Here is an 18,389-nt window from a genome sequence, read left to right as displayed (position 1 = left end):
CAATCTTCCACAGCCTTCCTTGGCTATATAATCTCCGATAAAGGTTTCACCATGGATCCTGAAAAATTGAAGTCTGTTCTGGATTGGCCGTTGCCACATTCCCTAAAAGCCGTTCCTCCGCGGCGCACGCCGCATCTGCACGCACGCGACTGGGGCGCACGCACGACAGCCTTACAGAGGGCGCGTGCACCCGATCTTCTTACCAGCCCTTCCGCGCCGCTGGCGCCGCCCCCCATCGGCTGCAGGCGATTACCATGGATCACACCCCTGTCTCCCTCCCTGCTCTCATGGACCTATCCCTGCGATCACCCAGACAGGCCTCCGTTCCTCACCTTGCTACCATTGGCTCTCCTTCCTTTATAACCCCAGTTGGCCCTCTCCTTCCTCGCTCTGCATAGCTTCTCTGTGGCTCCTGTGTGCAGTGTCTATGCCAAGCTCTGTTCTCTGTTACAGCTCTTGTTCCTGTCCCTACCCCTGTTTGGATACCCTTGGATTGATCTCGGCTCTGTTTGACTACGTGTACCTCGCTACCCCTGGACTCTGCTTTGGACCTCACTACGCTGCTTTCTCCTGCCCCTGACCCACGGCTCTTGGACATTACCCTCCGACTTCTGGCACCCCGGACTCAGCAAGTATATCATTAACCCTTTCCTCACCAGGCCTGGCAATGCATCTTACCACACTCCGGGAACGCCCTCACTGCTGTGGGTGCGTGTTATACCCTTACCCACCTCAGTACTGCTGACTGACCAGGTCTGCGGGCATACAGGTGTTACAGTACCCTCACAAGCCATTCCTGAGAAGCCCGGAGGTTGCTCCTGACGGAGGAGGGGGGTACTGTAAGGATCCGTGAGTCCCGCTACCCTCGCTCCGGCGCGTCACCTTGGCCATCACTCAGCCGTTGGACTATGGGCACACGCGCATCACGCGCAGAAGTTTATACCAAGCTTTCCAGTCCCGCCTCTGGGGGTATCATCAGCACGTCACGTACGCGCTGGACGCGTGCTCTATGTGCACAGGTACCGCGTCACCATCCTCCACCTGTGAGCCCTCCCACACCTGTCTCCTGCACCAATCGCAGCAAGTGTTCCTGACACACCTCCTCTTGCCTTGTTCTCATTGGTTCCTGTTTGCCTTATATGCTCAGCCGTTTCACTGGTTCATAGGCTGAGCATAAACCTTCCTGCTAGCGAAGTGTTCACAGCTGTCTTGCCTCCACAGTCTTGTTTTGTCTCCAGATCCTTGTTCCTGACCATAGCTTTTCCTCCATACTCCACTCTTCTGTTCTACTGACCACGGCTACTTATGACCATCCGCACCTCTCAATTCCGACAAACGATCTGCCTCTCTCCAATCCAGACCATGGCTAAGTACCTCCTACGATCCGCTACTCTCCAACTCTGACCTCGGCAAGTATTACTGACCATCCAGACGTCTCCTACCCCGACCTGGCTACCTCGACCAATCTACACTCTGGAGAGTCTGGACATGCCCATGCGGCTGTGGGTTGGTGGAATATCAATTCCCCACCACGGCCTCGCGGTCACGCTTTGTTTGTGGTGAGCAATGTACAATGAATATGATCTCAGGCACAGTATTAGAGATTCGTGACAAAGTGAGGAAACAGTGCGCAACTACTTAAACAATTCAAAAACGTGAAGTGATTATACAGTGAAATATATAATATATATTTACGTGACCTAATAGATATTCCAACAGAGTGGAGCGTCTGCAGCTGTGATACCGGGGATGGCTCACGACACCCCCTAGAGAGTCAGACAAATACACAAAAAACACAGCGCACAACGCTCATAGTGCATTAAAAGTATATTATAATAACAAATTAAGAGGGTAATTATTGTGCGTACATCAAATAAAAATCAGAAATGCATGTTAGGGGTAAGTTACCCATACACCAACACTGTGAGCCGGATCAGATGTCATCAGTAGGTCATGGAGCTGTTCCGTGATTTTCCAGGTTCTGGATGGGTTGGATGGATAAATATGGAGTCCTATATGATCCCCATTCGTGGGTAAACAGTGTCCAGCACTTTTAAGAGGAACAGTCCTTTCTCACGTGTCTCCACGGTGGCTGCCCTCCTCCAACAGTCCTCAGTACCGCACTTCCGGTTTGTGACGTCACCTCTCGGGTACACCGCGGCTCGCGTCACAGTACTCCTCCGGTGGCCACAACAGAGTGCAGTAACAGGGCAGGTGATCTGTTTAGACTAATCTCTCTCTTCCAATGCATTTCGAAACCGTATAGGTTTTTTCATCCCTGATATACGGTTTCGAAACGGATCGTGGTGCCGTGGGATTGCATCGTATTTTTTCTGCAAGAGGTCCCATACTACTAAGTTAAATATTAATGGGGACAATTGGCACCCCTGGCTCATGCCATTAGTGATTGAAATAGAGTAAGATAGAGACACATTCACATTTGCATTGGTATATGGGGCCTTAACATATTGCTTATGTAACCCTTATTCCCCCCCACCAGACTCATCGGTGATGTCTAGGGTGCGTGAGGGCAGATTACATGCGTAGTTGTGGTGCATACCTGCGTGAAACAGGAGGGCCTGAGCTTCCCACGTTGTTATTGGGGAGACAGGACCAGGCTTCTGGGGTGGTAGCCTCCATGCTTTCTTAGTGGTGCAGCGCCTCCATCTTCTATACTTCCAGGGATATGGGATAGGACCCGTACAGAAGAAAGAACCCTGGTCCCAGGGTGATTGCTCCAGACTCACACAAAAGTCTTTGTATAAAAGTATTGTCTCTTTATTTGTCAGATCAGCGACTCCAAATGTAGTGGCGACCAGCAGCCACAACAACAACAGCAAAGTCCCGTTATTCACTCTCCTCCTCTCCTTCCCTCCAAGTCTCTCCTCCGTCAGGATGGTCTGGGCTGGGGCATCAATACCCCGCATCCCACCTCAGAGGTTACCCTCTGGGTGGGGAATGGATTCTCCCCATCACCCCAGCCTGGGGGTGAGGGGCATTGGTCCACCGGGTCTATGATACTATCAGCTCTACTCAAAGTGGCTGAGTCTCTCCTCTCCTCTCTCTGCTCCTGTACGACTGCACAGGTGAGACCGCACTGTCTCCTCCAACTCCTCGGATAGAACAGGCACCGTCACTTACGGGAGCTGGCTGCTAAATAGACTCAGCCCCACCCCTCATGATGTCAGCAGGACCTCCCCTCTGTCTCACACCTGCAGCAGAGTCAGGGGCCGGCATCTACCACTCAGGGCAGGGCTTGGAAGGGGGAAAAACCCATGATGATTACTGGTGCCTGCCCTTAACAGGACTTACCACAGTAGAAGGAAGATAGGTATAGCCGGTGCTGTTTACAGGGGGCAACACATAATATCTATATGAAGCCCTGTATGGTTTAATACTACCTCCATAAATACCCAGCCAACTCTGTCAAAGGATTTTTCAGTGTTCATGGAGAGGTAGTTTGTGGGATCTGCTTTTTATTATACATGGCGTGTTAAATGAATCCACTTCCTCATAATGTCTCTTTCCTCTCTGTCCGAGATAGATCCCACCTAGTCTAAATTAACAAATTGTGGCAAGAACTTTTTAAAGCCGGTTTGCTAAGATTTTGGTATTTACTTTAATAACAATGTTCAGCAGCTAAATTAGTCTATATCTAACGCGTAGTAAAGGATCTTTATCTTGCTTTGGGACAACAGTGACATGAGCTTCTAAATTTTGGGATTGCAAGTTGAGTTGTGTTCTGATTGAGTTGGACACTATTCTCAAATGAATGTTTAGAGTTTCTGAGTAATCTTTATAATATTTTATTGTGAAGACATCTGGTCCGGGACTTTTACCAGAAGGCATAGATTTTAATACCTCATTAATTTCCTCTGTCTCTATTGATTGCGCTAATGATTCTGCCACTTGTTTGTCTAATCTTTGTAATTAGTTTTTTTGCAGGTATGACGTCTCTCATTGAGGGACTCGTCGTCTTTCAAAGTTAAGTTGTATAAGTTAGAATCAAACCTTCTAAATTTCTACCTTATCTGTTTCGAATCATAGGTAATTACTCCCTCCATTGTTTTCTGTGAGCTAATTAAAAATGTACGTTGCTTATTTTTCAATCCCAAGGCTAGCAATCTGTACACCTTTTTCCTTTTCTCATAATACTGTACCTCTGCTTGGTCCAAAGCATGGCTTTTTCCATTTCATGATTTAGTATTGATTTGAGCTGTCCCCTGAGGTCTATTAGAGTTAGTCATGCTTTAGGCATCTTTTTTATCTTATGCCTCATTTCTAATTCCTGGATTTTATTAACTAATGTCTATTTTTAAGGCTCTCTTTGTATTGTTTTTTTTTAGTGGGTAGCTAGTCTCATCAGTTCCACCCTTACTCTACACATGCTGTGGTACTCTCATGGAGGTTATTGTGGAAGAATTTCTTCAGCACAGTTCTAACTTTTTCAGTTATATCTGCGGACTTCAGTAAGAAATCATTATGTTTCCAAAATCAATTCCCTTCTCCAACCCTTCCCGTTATTAATGTTATCTCTATGGGGGCATGATTTGACCTAATAATAGGTCCAATCATAATGTTTAAAACTTTATTGAGATGTTTCTGTTCTACTAAAAAGTAATCAATGTGGGTGTAAACCTTGTGCGGGTTTGAGTAAAAAGAGCAAACTAGTGTCAGGGTTTTTTTCTTTCCACACATCCAAAAGTTGATGAAGATGCAATATTTTATTGATCCCTCTCATGTGTCTCCTATTCATATTCATGGTCACAGTTGAACTGTCAATGTTGGGGTTCAAGGCCACATTGCGGTCTCCATTACTGTTATGCATCTCTCGTTGAACACCTTAATTATTGAAAATGTTTGTTACAGAAAAGCTTGTTTTCCCATTAGTTTAATAGACGTAGTAAATTATTATGAAAATGGCAAAATGATCAACCAAAGCTGTTTGATATCTAATAGATATGCCAGTGACATTTGCCTGCTTTCTCTCAGGGTTGCATGCAAAGAACCACATGTTAATGTCGATGGAGAGATCTGTATATTCAGCATACATTTCAGACAAATTATGGTGGAATGTGCCCCTGTAAATCAAAAGCAAACAGAACAAAAAAGTGAAAGCAAAAAAGGGAAACTAATACACCAAGAAAGTATACTGTGAATGCAACTGTCCATCTAATTTCTCTGTAACAACCATGAGTGAAATCAGACCAATATTCCTAATGTGGGTACACCACCCATGCTTTGTCAAATGTGAACACTTTGTTTATGGGCTCTAATGGGGGGAAGGTAACCCTACCACTAATACCCTCAGGCAATTAGAGATTATAATAAAACACAATAGCAAACATGCTAAATATTTTTATAAACTGCATGGGGTAACTATATTACCTCAAGAAAGAAACTCAGACCCAACCTACAGTAGTAAATATACCTTTAGATGCTTATGACTCTGTCTCATGTACCTGATTTTGCTAGAATAATTCCTGGTATATTTTACCCAATAAATTACGAGCCAAAAAGTCAGTAAGTAAGTTGCCAACACCATCCCATGTACCCCTTCAAACCAGAGCAAACTAACCATATTGTAGACCTAAAACTAAATACAATTAAACCCAAACATATGCCAGAAGTATATTTTACAGTATACAGCACATTACATTATTTTACACTCTTTGATCAACAATCCAGCCGCAAGTACAGAAACTGAAAATATGCACCAATTCTGTTTAAATGCTCCCAGTGATTAACCGAAGTGCAAACCTTATACCGCATCCTGCTGTTTTCTTTTGTCATGTCGAGTTCTTGGAGGGATTCGATCTTTGTACACCGGCAGTTGTATTTTTCAGGACTTCAGCATGACTAGATTTTCATCTCCCTCATCTCCTCTAAACCAGGTTTGATCTCTGGGTCTTTTGGAGCCGTCTTCCGTGGGCCAGTAGATCTAGTTTTTCCCATGATGTTTTGCTTCTGACTGTGACCTGACTATTGCAGTTCTAACCTGGCTAGTCACAATTCATTTGAAAGGAAACTCCTACTTGTTTAACACTTTTGCTTTGCAGGTGTTCAGTTACCTTTCTGCATTGAAGCGTGGCAAAGGCTAGGTCTTGGAAGATCTTTGTCATCTACTTCAAATGTTATTTCACCCATCTCCTTGGCTTTAGTCATGATTTTCATTTTCTCTGAGATGTAATACATTTGTACCACAATATCCCGTGGAGTGTCAGTTCCATTCGGTCAAAGAGTCACTCTTTGAGATAGCAGGCTACTTGAAGGAACTATTTGCTATCTCTTCAAGAAATTCTGCCTCTAGAACCCCTGTGGTCTTTAGTTTGGAGTTTCAGCTCTGGTTATCCAAATCATCAACTTAGTACTGAAGATTTGATCTTGTTGAGCTCGTAATTGCTGATATAACTGATCCAGAAATATCTGCCTGGGTTCTTTTTCATCTTCCCGGTCTGTTAGACTGCCACTAAGCTGAGACAGATCACTTTTAATCTCTAGAATTTCTTCCATTATGATGTGCTTCATTTGGGTCAGTAGGTCAGTGATGTAATTTTTAGTGGAGTCATTTTTAATGTCCTCGTTTCTTGCAGCGTCCGCCATGGCTCCCTCTTCATCCTCCTTCTCTACACCACATGGGGATGTAGGAGCCAAGTCAGCTTCCAGAAGAAGGGCAGACATCTCTTTTGTTGTCATTTATTTAGAAAAACTAAGAGTTCCTGAGTCTTCCTCCATGGAGGCATCCTCGAGGAGTGAGATGTCAGTAGATTATGTTTTTATCATATTGGGTACATTTTCTGTTGTTTAAATCAATATATAACTCAGGGCATTGGCGAGGCTTGATCCCTACGCAGACATATTGTTAAGCCGTGACCACATCCTGGTGCATCATTGGACATGAACTATCTTTCTTACCTCCCCAAGAATGCAAATGTAAGGTGTGACTGGAGAGGAGAGAAAGAATAGTTGAAAAGTTTACTTATTCTGGGGTTATATAAAGGTATATATAAAATTACTACATAGGTCTTTCTCTCTTCTCTTACTTCACGTTTTCCTTCCTGGATTTCTAGGCTAGCACTTCTGACCAAACGGAAATCTTCTTGATTATCATGTAAATACTTAATGTTGCTAGATTTCCTCACCTGCATGTACAATTTCAGTACTGCACGCATTTGCAAAGGCAGAACCAAATCACAAGCTAAACTGCAGTTTTGCCCAGTTAGGGCAGTCAATAACTGTTTAATGAATACTAGCATGAATACTTTGTGATGAAATGAGCTTTTTCATGCTGAAACACCATTCTCACAGCTCAATAAATACGCCCCAGAAAAGTGGACTTGAGAAAGGGCTGCTGACTCAAACATGGCCCATATAGTTGCCTGACCCTCTGTTATTATGCTGTTATTGTAAGTGTACTCATTTATTTATTTGCTATGCTATTTGCACTGATTAAATAATTTTAATATTTGTACTAAATTGAAATGAGTGCTGGAGGATTTTTTTCCTTTGTGAAGATTTATATTGGATTTGGAGGTGACCAGTTTCCCTATGTTCACCCGGTCGGTTTGCAGAGACGTATGTACAGTAATGTGGAGTGAGTGCTGCCTCTGTGTCAAGGCCCCATAGAAAGTGCTATCAAATTGCATAGTTAACATATTGTTTTGTCATAGTGGAAGTATAATATGTAAGAAACTTGATAACCAATGGGTAGATTCACAGAGCTCTGTTAATTTTGTAATGTTACGTTATCTCCATTTAACGTATCGATATCCGTAACACGTATCCCGAAAGGTGCTTAGCGCTACAATGTCCTCACAGTAACCAGAATAATAGTGAGTCAATACATTTTAACGACCTTAACGGACTCATATGCAAATCATATGCTAATTATCAGTTTACCTAACAACGGATTTCTCAGACCTCCGCGTTCATGCTAGCACATGATTGTCACAGGAGATAAGTACTTTTAAAACCAAAACCTTCAGGGATCACTATCACCAAGCACAGGACAATGTAATTCAATAAACTGGGTTTATTTTGGCATAACCAGCAACTACACAAAATACACTATCATATACACTCACCACACTGGGGACCTGGGGAAAGTCTCTAGCCTCGACTAGGTGCAGAGACTTGCTTCAGTTGGTTTACCCTGTCCACTTCTTCTCCAGGAATCCAAAGTGCTATTTGCGATAGCAACTTTGAATCTGCCGCCAGCTTCACTCTGTCAGCTCCGTGGGATCACTCTCAGAAGCCCACTAACACACAGATCCGATTGGGACTCTGAACTAGATACGCTGTGAGCGCTGGCTCCTTACATAGCTCCCCAGAGCTATCTTTAATATTGAGCAGGGGCACCAGCCACTCACAGCGCGAACCGGTAGAGGGCTCACCAGAGGCTCGGCAGGATGAATCTATCAGAGGGGGAGGGGGGGCTGGCTTAAGATACAAGACTGCCCCGAGAGCAGTGAATTCAAACTGGCACACAGAAACAGTGCCTGCGGGGCTCAAACCCGGCAACTGATTCTGTCAGCCAGTCATCTACCTCCCACTGGGTAGGTGCTTCAGAGTCTGGTGGAATACAATGGTCTCTAATCCGCTGAAAGCCCTATTCCCTGATCTGATCAGCTGCCTTTTACCCCTCACTTAAACCCTGACACCTTAGCCGTTCCCCACCTTTGTCCTGATCATATAATTTCAATGGAACAGCTTCAACTAAGTGAATTGCTTATTTTCCTTCCATAGAAATGATACTGACACTCACATAACATAATTTACATTTTGCAGGGTTAACATTTTAATCTCATCACATAACAATACTGGTTCTATAAACTGGGGGGAATTGCTACACAGGGAATAAAGTGTTTTACAGAGAATATAGTTGTGTTTTTACATTCCCTCCCCAGACATAAAATACATTTGGCTGAAATTTACATTACTCAGCCAGCCAGATTGTACTGTTTTAGGGGTGGCTAGCTGGGCTTCACTTTTATTTTATGATGCCAGCTACCACTACCATCAAAATGATAATAACGCTACGATATTTGATACCTTTCACAAGCTGCCGTTACACACATCCAGACCCTGATTAGCAGTGCATTATTTCTACAAATACAAGTAGGAAGAAAAAAAAGGGCACTGACACTCAGGAAACAGGGAAAATAATTGATGTCCAAGAGAGCGTTTACCCATAAAAATGAATGATTTAATGAATCATGCAAAAAACAGCTACATTACGGGGTACACCCACCATCGCATTTCGAGCGTATGCTCTTTCTCAAGGTGACTATCAAGTGTACTCACCAGTCTGTTTAAATACCCATGAGCTGCGCTGTTGTCCACTCGCCGTTCACTTCCTATAACCCTCAGGAGTGACGCGAACGTGATGACGTCAGCGCGTACCATAGAGCATACAAAATATTACAACTTTATTAAACAAATACATAAAAACAATTGCAATGAAAAAAAACACACATTAGAATACTCGGTATAACTTTCAAACATGGAAAAACAAAGAAAAAAGAACATATTTAAAAAGAAACATCAAAAATTAAATGAATATCTCTACTAAAAGAAAGAATATACCTAACAATAAGATGGACAGATAGAATAGTGTATAAATACATGTAGGCATGTAATATTGCAAAATAATGACTGCTCTAAATGTATGCATCATAAAGCTCCCTCCTCCGGACTTTAACCAGCATTATTCTGGAAGCCAGAGGGTCACGTGGTGATGACTTAGCTCAGATAGTGTCAACTCGCCCTCTTTTCCAAGCACGACAAGGTCTGTTTCTTTTCTTACTTTATTTTGGAGAAAGCAGGTAAAAACAGTTTCTTGTGTAGAGGTGTAGGTCTAAATATCTCTGTGTGTGCTTAGTAGTAAAGGGAGGTGAAAAGATAATCCTGCAGCACCATTACATGGGTTACAGCGAGGTACTCACGAGTCCAGAGGAATGGTGGAAAGGAAATGGCAATGTATGCTGGGTAGTAAGATAGTCTGGGGACAGACCATCTGTGGGCAGAGCAGAGGGGGAGAAAGCAGATTAACCCATTTGAGAGAAAGGCTGGGGCTGCTATGGCAACTCACAGGAGTGTCTGGGGGAGCTACAACATGTAGCAATAATGTTGCATCTTTAATACAGCAAGCTGCTGGGAGAGGGGAAATGACACTGTGTTTATCACACAAGCACTGTGTTTGTGAGCAGAACCAAACACATACAGCTGGCACTAATAAGCTGACAAGCAGGGCTGCGAGGAAAGGGGGGGGTGAAACAGAAGTGCAGAAAGGAGTATTCCTGTTCCATGACACTCCCCATCTGGTATCTGTAGATACCACTATATGACAGGCTATGTGGAACATATGTGCAATGCAAACATAACATAACAATGCAAAGGTCCATATTCCCATAGCAAGGTGATACCGGCCGATATCCACTGGCGTCAAAGTCCTTTGGCCAACCTTCTAGTAAGGGAAGCCAGGTGGATGCACAGCTCTTGGTTAGCTTGATGCACCACAATGTCTTTTGTAAGAGTCTCTGGCACTGTTTTCTTTTAGCCTTGTGAGAAAACAGTCCTTTTGTCTCTGTAGTTTTATCCACAGAGTACATCCCCTTGTAAGTGTGCCAGTCGTGGTAGCTTGTTGCCCTATCACCTGGCGTTCGGCAGAAGGAGATGGCTTTTGGTACCTTGCGGAAGCGGAACAACCCTTCTGGAAGACTGGTTGTCGAATCTAGTCCAGTAAAGAGGGCGTCTCTCAGACAGACTCCCTGAAGCTGAGTGCTGGGGTTGAACATTACCTGGATTTGATCGGGTTCCTGAGGGTGGTAGGCCCCAGGTGATTTGAGGTACCGACATTCTTCACCTTCCTCCATTAGAGGTGCTGGCTTTGCGTGGCCGGTAAAGAATATCTTCTGGATGAAGGCCACAAAGTTGCTTTTGGTCTCCGGCTCCCTTTGTGGGTTGCGGCGGAGCGAAGTGAGCCTAAAAATGACAGGTTCTCTATTGTTCAGGAGGCGTCTTTTTGGTGAACGGACTGGTAGCGGAGTCACCCAACTGCTTAGTCCGTCTTTAGAGAGCTCCTTGACTGTTAACTTCGGGAATCCTCTATCTTCCCTTGATGGTGTTTGCTTGTCATCGTTCCTTGTTGTCTGGAACGCTGTGCACCGTAGTTCATCGGTACATTTCTCTTGCACGAGAACATCTCCGCGTAGTTTGGTGAAACGCTTTTGTGTTTCTTTGTTGACTGTCATCGGGAGATTATTGTCTCCCTGGACGTAACGAAGAACAGTCTATTTTGCCCTAGTAAAACCCTTTATGAAATGTCTCTGTGGCTGTCTGTTTTTAGATGTGTGAGAGGATAGTCCTTTTGACACTGTGGCTTCACCTGTGGGGCGCAATCTTTTGCGGCTATGCCAGCCGTGGAAGTTGGTTGCTTTGTCGCTTGATACTCTGTGGAGAGGAACAACTGTACATCTTAGTCGTGCCACTGCTCGCGAGAGGACTGTTTGATCGTTCATTGCCTTTTGGACGATCCCTTTGTCGGTCACCTTTGGGAGGTTACTTTCTTCCTTCGGTGGAATCGACTCATCATCCTTAGCTGTCTGGATTGCTGAGCATCCCAGGCCATTGTAACATCCCCCTGATGTGAGGATTTTTTTGTTGGTCTCAGGGGTATGACCTTGTCTCTTCTCTTCACTTGGCCCTTCGGTCACTTGGAGATGGCCAAGACATGGTTCAGAGAGAGATGTGTGTCCACATTCTGTCACCACCGTTCTGCGGGGATCAACGTAGTCTTGCCCGTGCTCTTTGTTGGTGCACGCGTTGCCCACTATCACCCATCCTAGGTCAAGTCTTTGGGCGTATGGCGCGTTGTGGGGTCCGTTAAGCTGTTTACGGACTTTATGTACCCTCATGATATCCCTACCGAGCAGCAGCAAGATCTTGGCGCCTTGTTCTACCGGCAGGATGTAGTTGACTATTCCTCTGAGGTGCGGGTAATGGCGTGCCATGTCCGGTGTGGGAATCTCGTCCCTGTTTGTGGTCATGTGGCTTCACTCGATGAGTGTGGGGAGAGCTATCTTCACTCTGTTGTCCACCGAACGTATGATGTAACCGCTTGCTCTTCTCCCTGTTGACTCAGTTGACCCTGCACAGGTTCTGAGGGTGTAGGGTGAGGCATTGTCCTGTAAGTTAAATAGGTTAAAGAACTCCGTCTTTGCCAATGATCTGTTGCTTTGGTCATCGAGGATTGCATACATCCGAATAGCCTTCTCAGGTTGTCCCTGAGGGTGCACTGCGACAAGGCATATTTTGGAGCAGGACATTTTGTCACCTTCTTTTCCGCAAACCTCAGTGCGCTGAGATGTGACGGATGTTGGCTCTCCTTCTTCTTTCTCCCCGCCATGCTCCGCTACGGAGGATGGGTTCTTGAGTTGGTGGAGTGTCAGCGCCTCTGGGTGTAACGATGTCACGTGCTTGTCACTTTCGCACACTGTGCATTTGATCTCTTCTTTACAGTCCCTGGCTAGGTGAGTCGTGGAACCACAGCACTTGAAGCAAACTCTGAATTCTCCAAGTAACCTCTTGCGTTCCTCTAGGGACTTCATCCTGAACCCAAAGCACTTGTTGAGTGGGTGTGGCTTCTTGTGTATGGGACATTCCCTGTTTGGGTCCCTTGGCTCTTTGTCTCCGGCGACCGACTGATCGGGAGTAGTTTGGGTCGTGGGAGGCACGTCCGTCCTGCGGACCGGGATGGGTGTTTGGGTGTTACCATATCTCGTCACTGGTCTCTCGTTCCTCAGGCTGCTTGCACTGTATGTGGTTTGCGCACCTAAGATGAAACTGGGATCGTTCCTTGTCCTTGCCGCTTCGCGGATGAAGCTCAAGAAGAATGAGAATGGGGGGTAGACGACTTGCTTCTCCCATTTGTATTTGGAACCTTGTGAAATCCATCTTTCTTGGAGGTTGAAGGTGGAGGTTGAAGGGTTGCTTCTCCAGGATGGGTCTCACTCCACGAGCTGAGTCTAGGACGTTGAGCCCTATTAAGGAATGGTCTTTCCTTGCGAACTCCAGTTCTTGCAGCAGGTCTCCAAGATCTCGTAACTTCGAGTAGTCTTTAGTTGTGATCTTGGCTGTCTTTTGAAGAGCGAATCCTCGACTGCTTCGGGGCTGCCGTAGGACTCTTCTAGCCTTTCCCACACTAGGTCGAGACCTACTTGGGTTTGATGCGCATTTGCTGCCCGCAGTCTTTTTGCGTACTCTCTGGATTCGTTCCCCAGGAACTTGACTAACAGGTTGAGCTCTTCCCTTGCTGAGAAGTTCAAGCTGTTGATTGCGTCTTTGAACATGAACTTCCACGTCCTGTAGTTCTCAGGGCGGTCGTCGAAGCTGATGAGTCCTGCGTGCACCAGGTCACGCCGGATCATGTACTTGGCCATGTCTGTCAGACCTGAGGCATCGGCGTGTTTGTCCCGTTCTGAGGTAGTTGCTGGGAGGGTCCGTGCGGTCGCCTCTTCCTTGGCGTGGACGCGTGACGACTGCTGGTCGGTGTGAGGGGCTGTGTTTCCCTGTGTCGGTGTACCTGGGTGGCGAGCCCGTTGTAGTGCATCCGTGTGCGCGCTGGTGTGTGGACCACTGTTGCGGCTGTGGCTATCCCAGGCAGCATGTGCCATTGACGGAGCAGCGTCTTTTTCTCGTGGACCTAGCAAGTCTTCGGTGTCTGTGGTGTCACTCCCTCCGTGTTGAGATGGTGCGCTGGTGTTTACGCTGAAGAGGCTCCTTACGTAGTCTTCAGTGCATTGGACTGGATCCTCTGAGGCGATCCGTCTGTACGGTTGCTCCCCGCCGTCCTGTTGCAAGGCTGCTTCTAGGACTTCGGCTTGGGCTATAGCGGCAGCAGCTTCTCTTTCTTGATTTAGGGCCTCTAGGTTGACGTCCACCTCTGCCTTTTTCCGTGCAGCGGTGGCAGCGGCTGCGGCGGCGGTGGCAGTGGCGAGATATGTTTGTGACAGCATTTGGTAACGTTTGTGACTTGACCTCAATTGGGCTATAGCTTGCCTAATTTGTTTCTCCTGATCACTAGTACTTGCAACGTTACATATTTCACGACCAGTGTCCTCCCAGGCCTTCTCTAACCTTTCGCGGTGTGCTTCAATGTCAGTCTCATGTTTTTCGCGGGCCTTTTGTGTCAGTGTGACTGTCCGTTTGGGCCTTGCGCCTGCCCGCGCCTGTTGCACTTGCGCAGCGGTCTCTGTGTCTGAGTGATCGCTTTCCTGCTTGATGTCTGGTGAGGCTCTGAGTTCTGCCATGCTGTGTGTGTGTAGGCCTTTTGCCAGTGCATGTGGCGTGCGGTCTTTTACCTTGTCAGCGATGGTCGTCTGTCTCAGATGATGCAGAGCGGTGTCCTGCAGCGTGCAGCGTGGGGGTAGCTGTACTCACAGGTGTCTGGTGGCTCTGACCCGTGTCCTGGCGGGTGTCCGGTGGCGTGGCCCTTGATGGCGCTGGACGTGGGAACGTGAGCAGGGGTAGGTGAGATGGTGGCTCCTCACTATGGGGCTGTGCAGAGGGTGAACTCAGACAGAGAAAAAGCAGTTAGGTTTTGTGTGAGAAGCACTGTTTGTTGCAAAGCTGCTGTGCAGTGTAGGCTGCTGCTTGTTTGTTAAGGCTGCAGATTGTGTGCAGTTTGAGCTACTTGGTGCTTCCTTTGTCTGCTGTAGAGGCTGCTCTGTATTAGCTGTGTAAGCTGCTTGCTTGTACTGCTGTAGAGGCTGCTCTATATTGTCATGGAGTCTGGAGTAGCAGCTCCTGTAAGTGTCTGTAAGGCACACAATATCTTTTCACTATTCTGGAAGCCAGAGGGTCACGTGGTGATGACTTAGCTCAGATAGTGTCAACTCGCCCTCTTTTCCAAGCACGACAAGGTCTGTTTCTTTTCTTACTTTATTTTGGAGAAAGCAGGTAAAAACAGTTTCTTGTGTAGAGGTGTAGGTCTAAATATCTCTGTGTATGCTTAGTAGTAAAGGGAGGTGAAAAGATAATCATGCAGCACCATTACAGGGGTTACAGCGAGGTACTCACGAGTCCAGAGGAATGGTGGAAAGGAAATGGCAATGTATGCTGAGTAGTAAGATAGTCTGGGGACAGACCATCTGTGGGCAGAGCAGAGGGGGAGAAAGCAGATTAACCCATTTGAGAGAAAGGCTGGGGCTGCTATGGCAACTCACAGGAGTGTCTGGGGGAGCTACAACATGTAGCAATAATGTTGCATTTTTAATACAGCAAGCTGCTGGGAGAGGGGAAATGGCACTGTGTTTATCACACAAGCACTGTGTTTGTGAGCAGAACCAAACACATACAGCTGGCACTAATAAGCTGACAAGCAGGGCTGCGAGGAAAGGGGGGGTGAAACAGAAGTGCAGAAAAGAGTATTCCTGTTCCATGACAAGCATGATGTGCAGGACAACATCCAACTCATAAGGCAACAAATACATTTAAACAGCAAAAGTAATGGAGCAGATAATTGTTAATCAATGTAGATATGGAGCCAAATCCCAATCAGAGTTGAGGCCATAGGGGATTCTGGTCTTAAGTGTAAAAATCCAGTAAAGTTCTCGTTTATCTAGAAGTTCCACCCTGTTGCCCCCTCTGATGGGATTTGGTACATGCTCTATCCCCATATAAGAAAATGTATCAATGCTTCCTGAACTGCAGTTGGTAAAAAGGAGGGAGCTTTATGATCATAAATAATTTGTTTATTATATGAGATAGTTGGACTACTGTTCAATTTCCATACATACATTTTATAGGTCTCTACGTATTTTCATTCAATTTTCAGATTTACTTCTCCCAATCTGCACAATGTCCTCATCTACATTTACTTCACATTTGTTATAGTTGGAGTTCTATCAATATCTATGTGGTGTAGAATTTAAATATGAATTCATTAAATATATTGCGGACCCACTGGGGACACCTCTAGGGAAGAACTGGAGGTCCCACAGCTGTGGAGGCCCCACAGACCTGCAGGACCACCCGAGGGCCCCCAGACCCCTGTGGGACCACCCGAGGGCCCTCATGCACCTGTGGGGATGACCCGGGTTCCCCCAGACACTCACAGGCCCACCCGTGGACCCCATCGTGGCCCGCAGTGACCAACGGGGACCACCTGGAGGCCCACGGAGCCTAGCGGGGACCACCTGGAGATCCCCAGACACCTGTGGGCATCCCCCTCTGGTGCACTGTGAGTCCTGCAAACACCCATCAGGCCCACCGGGGACTACCGTAGGCATGGGGTATTAAGCATGTATGTTAAAAAATAAATCATGGTTTTACATTATTGGAGGGTACGGGGGGTGGTTTATTGATGCTTAGTAAATGTTTTTTAATATACATTTAATTCCTAGTGTAGATGTGCAGGGGGTCTCTGGAGTAGAACCGCATTGGTTTTATGTCTGGGGACCCCCTGCTTCCCGAGATACAGGCCCCTTTATGGGGTGCCGGTATCTCCTATGCATGGAGATGTCCCGCGTCACGTGATAGGGACATTTCCATGCATAGGAGATACCGGCACACCATAAAGGGGCCTGTATCTCGGGAAGCAGGGGATCCCCGGACCTCAAACCAATGCGGTTCGGCTCCGGAGACCCCCTGCACATCAACACTAGGAATAAAATGTATATTAAAAAACATAATTTTCGGGCGAGATTTTCGCTTGGAGAGTGGGCTCTCTCTGAGCAGCTCTCTCTGCAGCAGAAATGAATCGCTGGGGTAGGCCTTTTTCAAAGGGTCGATCCTATCGCTGGCAGCAACTCGCCCGTTTTGGGAATTTTGCTATGACAGGTAATAAAGGCTTTCTGAATACCGTGATAGCAACGCTCCAAAAACCGACAATTTAAATGGCCCGGCGATATTTTTTTTGAACTTTTACTGCATAGGCCCCTAAGTACTTGAAAGGGGATTTGTTTCCTAACATAATTGCAAAGCAGTGGCTAACATCAGAAGTCTGGAATGCATTTAGACAGGATGATTTGAGGGTCACAGTTAAATAGGTAAATCAGTGGGGGTGATTGATAGAAGAATAAAGAGCAAGATTCTTCAGTGAACAATAAGACACTTTATAAATATGTATCATACAGTATTCTGTGGCAATGTGTTGCTGTCATGCGCTCAGGGTGTATGCTGACAAAGTGTCTGATGTCTGATCTCATGTGTAGGTCTGTCATGGAGGGAGATCTGTAAGTGGGGTCTGGATGGGGACCAAGAGGTAAGGAAAATCTACTTCTTACCTCATGTCTTAGAACCCCCCGCCCCCCCATCCCCCCCAAAGACAAAAGTGCAATCAAGGCAAACAGAGCTGCAGCGGCTGTGCCGGTAGCTGCGGCTGTGTATACAGCATCTGTGTCAGCTGTATGGACTCCCACTTCCCCTCCGTCGTGTGCTTTCTGGGTCTCAGGCAAAAGATAGACAAAAAAGAAAGAACATCCGGAGCAGCAACAGAACGGCAGAATCCAAGATAAGCTGCACTCTGTAAGAACTTACCTTAGTGCTGCTTATCTTGGATTCTGCCGTTCAGTTGCTGCTCCGGATGTTCTTTCTTTTTTATCAACCATAAGAGTATAAGCAGGTTGCTGCTGTTGAATTTTAGGAGATAATGGCTGGGTACAGTGGCTTTTTACATTCGTTTCATAAGATGATTAATCAGGCAAGACTTAAACTTTTGTAGATACTGAGACTCTTTAAGTGTTGATTAAACTAGTGTTCTTGAGATTAGTTAGCTGTGTTATGGTCTAAAATAGGCAAAGGATCACTTTATACTGATTTAATCCCTTACTGCAACGTGGACGGAGTGGCCTATAATTTTCTGTAATCTTATGAGGGCAATGAAAAGGAAGGATCTAGCGCTCCACGGATTTTGCAAAAATATCAAATTTTATTGCGCCATACACAATGACCGTTTCGACCTTAGTAGGTTTTTTTCAAGTGAAAAGGCATGATGCCAAAGACAACAGACAGGATATATATACTGTACACACCCCCAAATCAAAATAAAGTGATAAAACCCAAACAGCTGAACATCTAGCAGTAAGCACATGTGTTTCTTATCAAAAGTCTTAACTTTGAACTTCGGATTGGCTGTAGTGTGACTCCTCGGCTTCTTCTCCTAATCCCCACTGCTGTTGCTGATCCTCCTTGATTCCGGATGAAGACCGGAAGTGCGTCACGCATGTAAACGTGTGGGGCACACATGTAAGCATGTCACATACATTATTTATCCAAGTACTCCTCACATGTATGAGTGAGTGCATTGCTAATAAGATAGTTATGTCTGTCCAGATGTTCAAGGTTGTGTCTAAAGTTACATATATACATAAGATTTATATCTAGTGTAT

Source organism: Ascaphus truei, chromosome 2 (assembly GCF_040206685.1).
Source record: "Ascaphus truei isolate aAscTru1 chromosome 2, aAscTru1.hap1, whole genome shotgun sequence".
In the NCBI taxonomy this organism is placed as follows: domain Eukaryota; kingdom Metazoa; phylum Chordata; class Amphibia; order Anura; family Ascaphidae; genus Ascaphus; species Ascaphus truei.
This window is presented reverse-complemented; position numbering follows the sequence as displayed.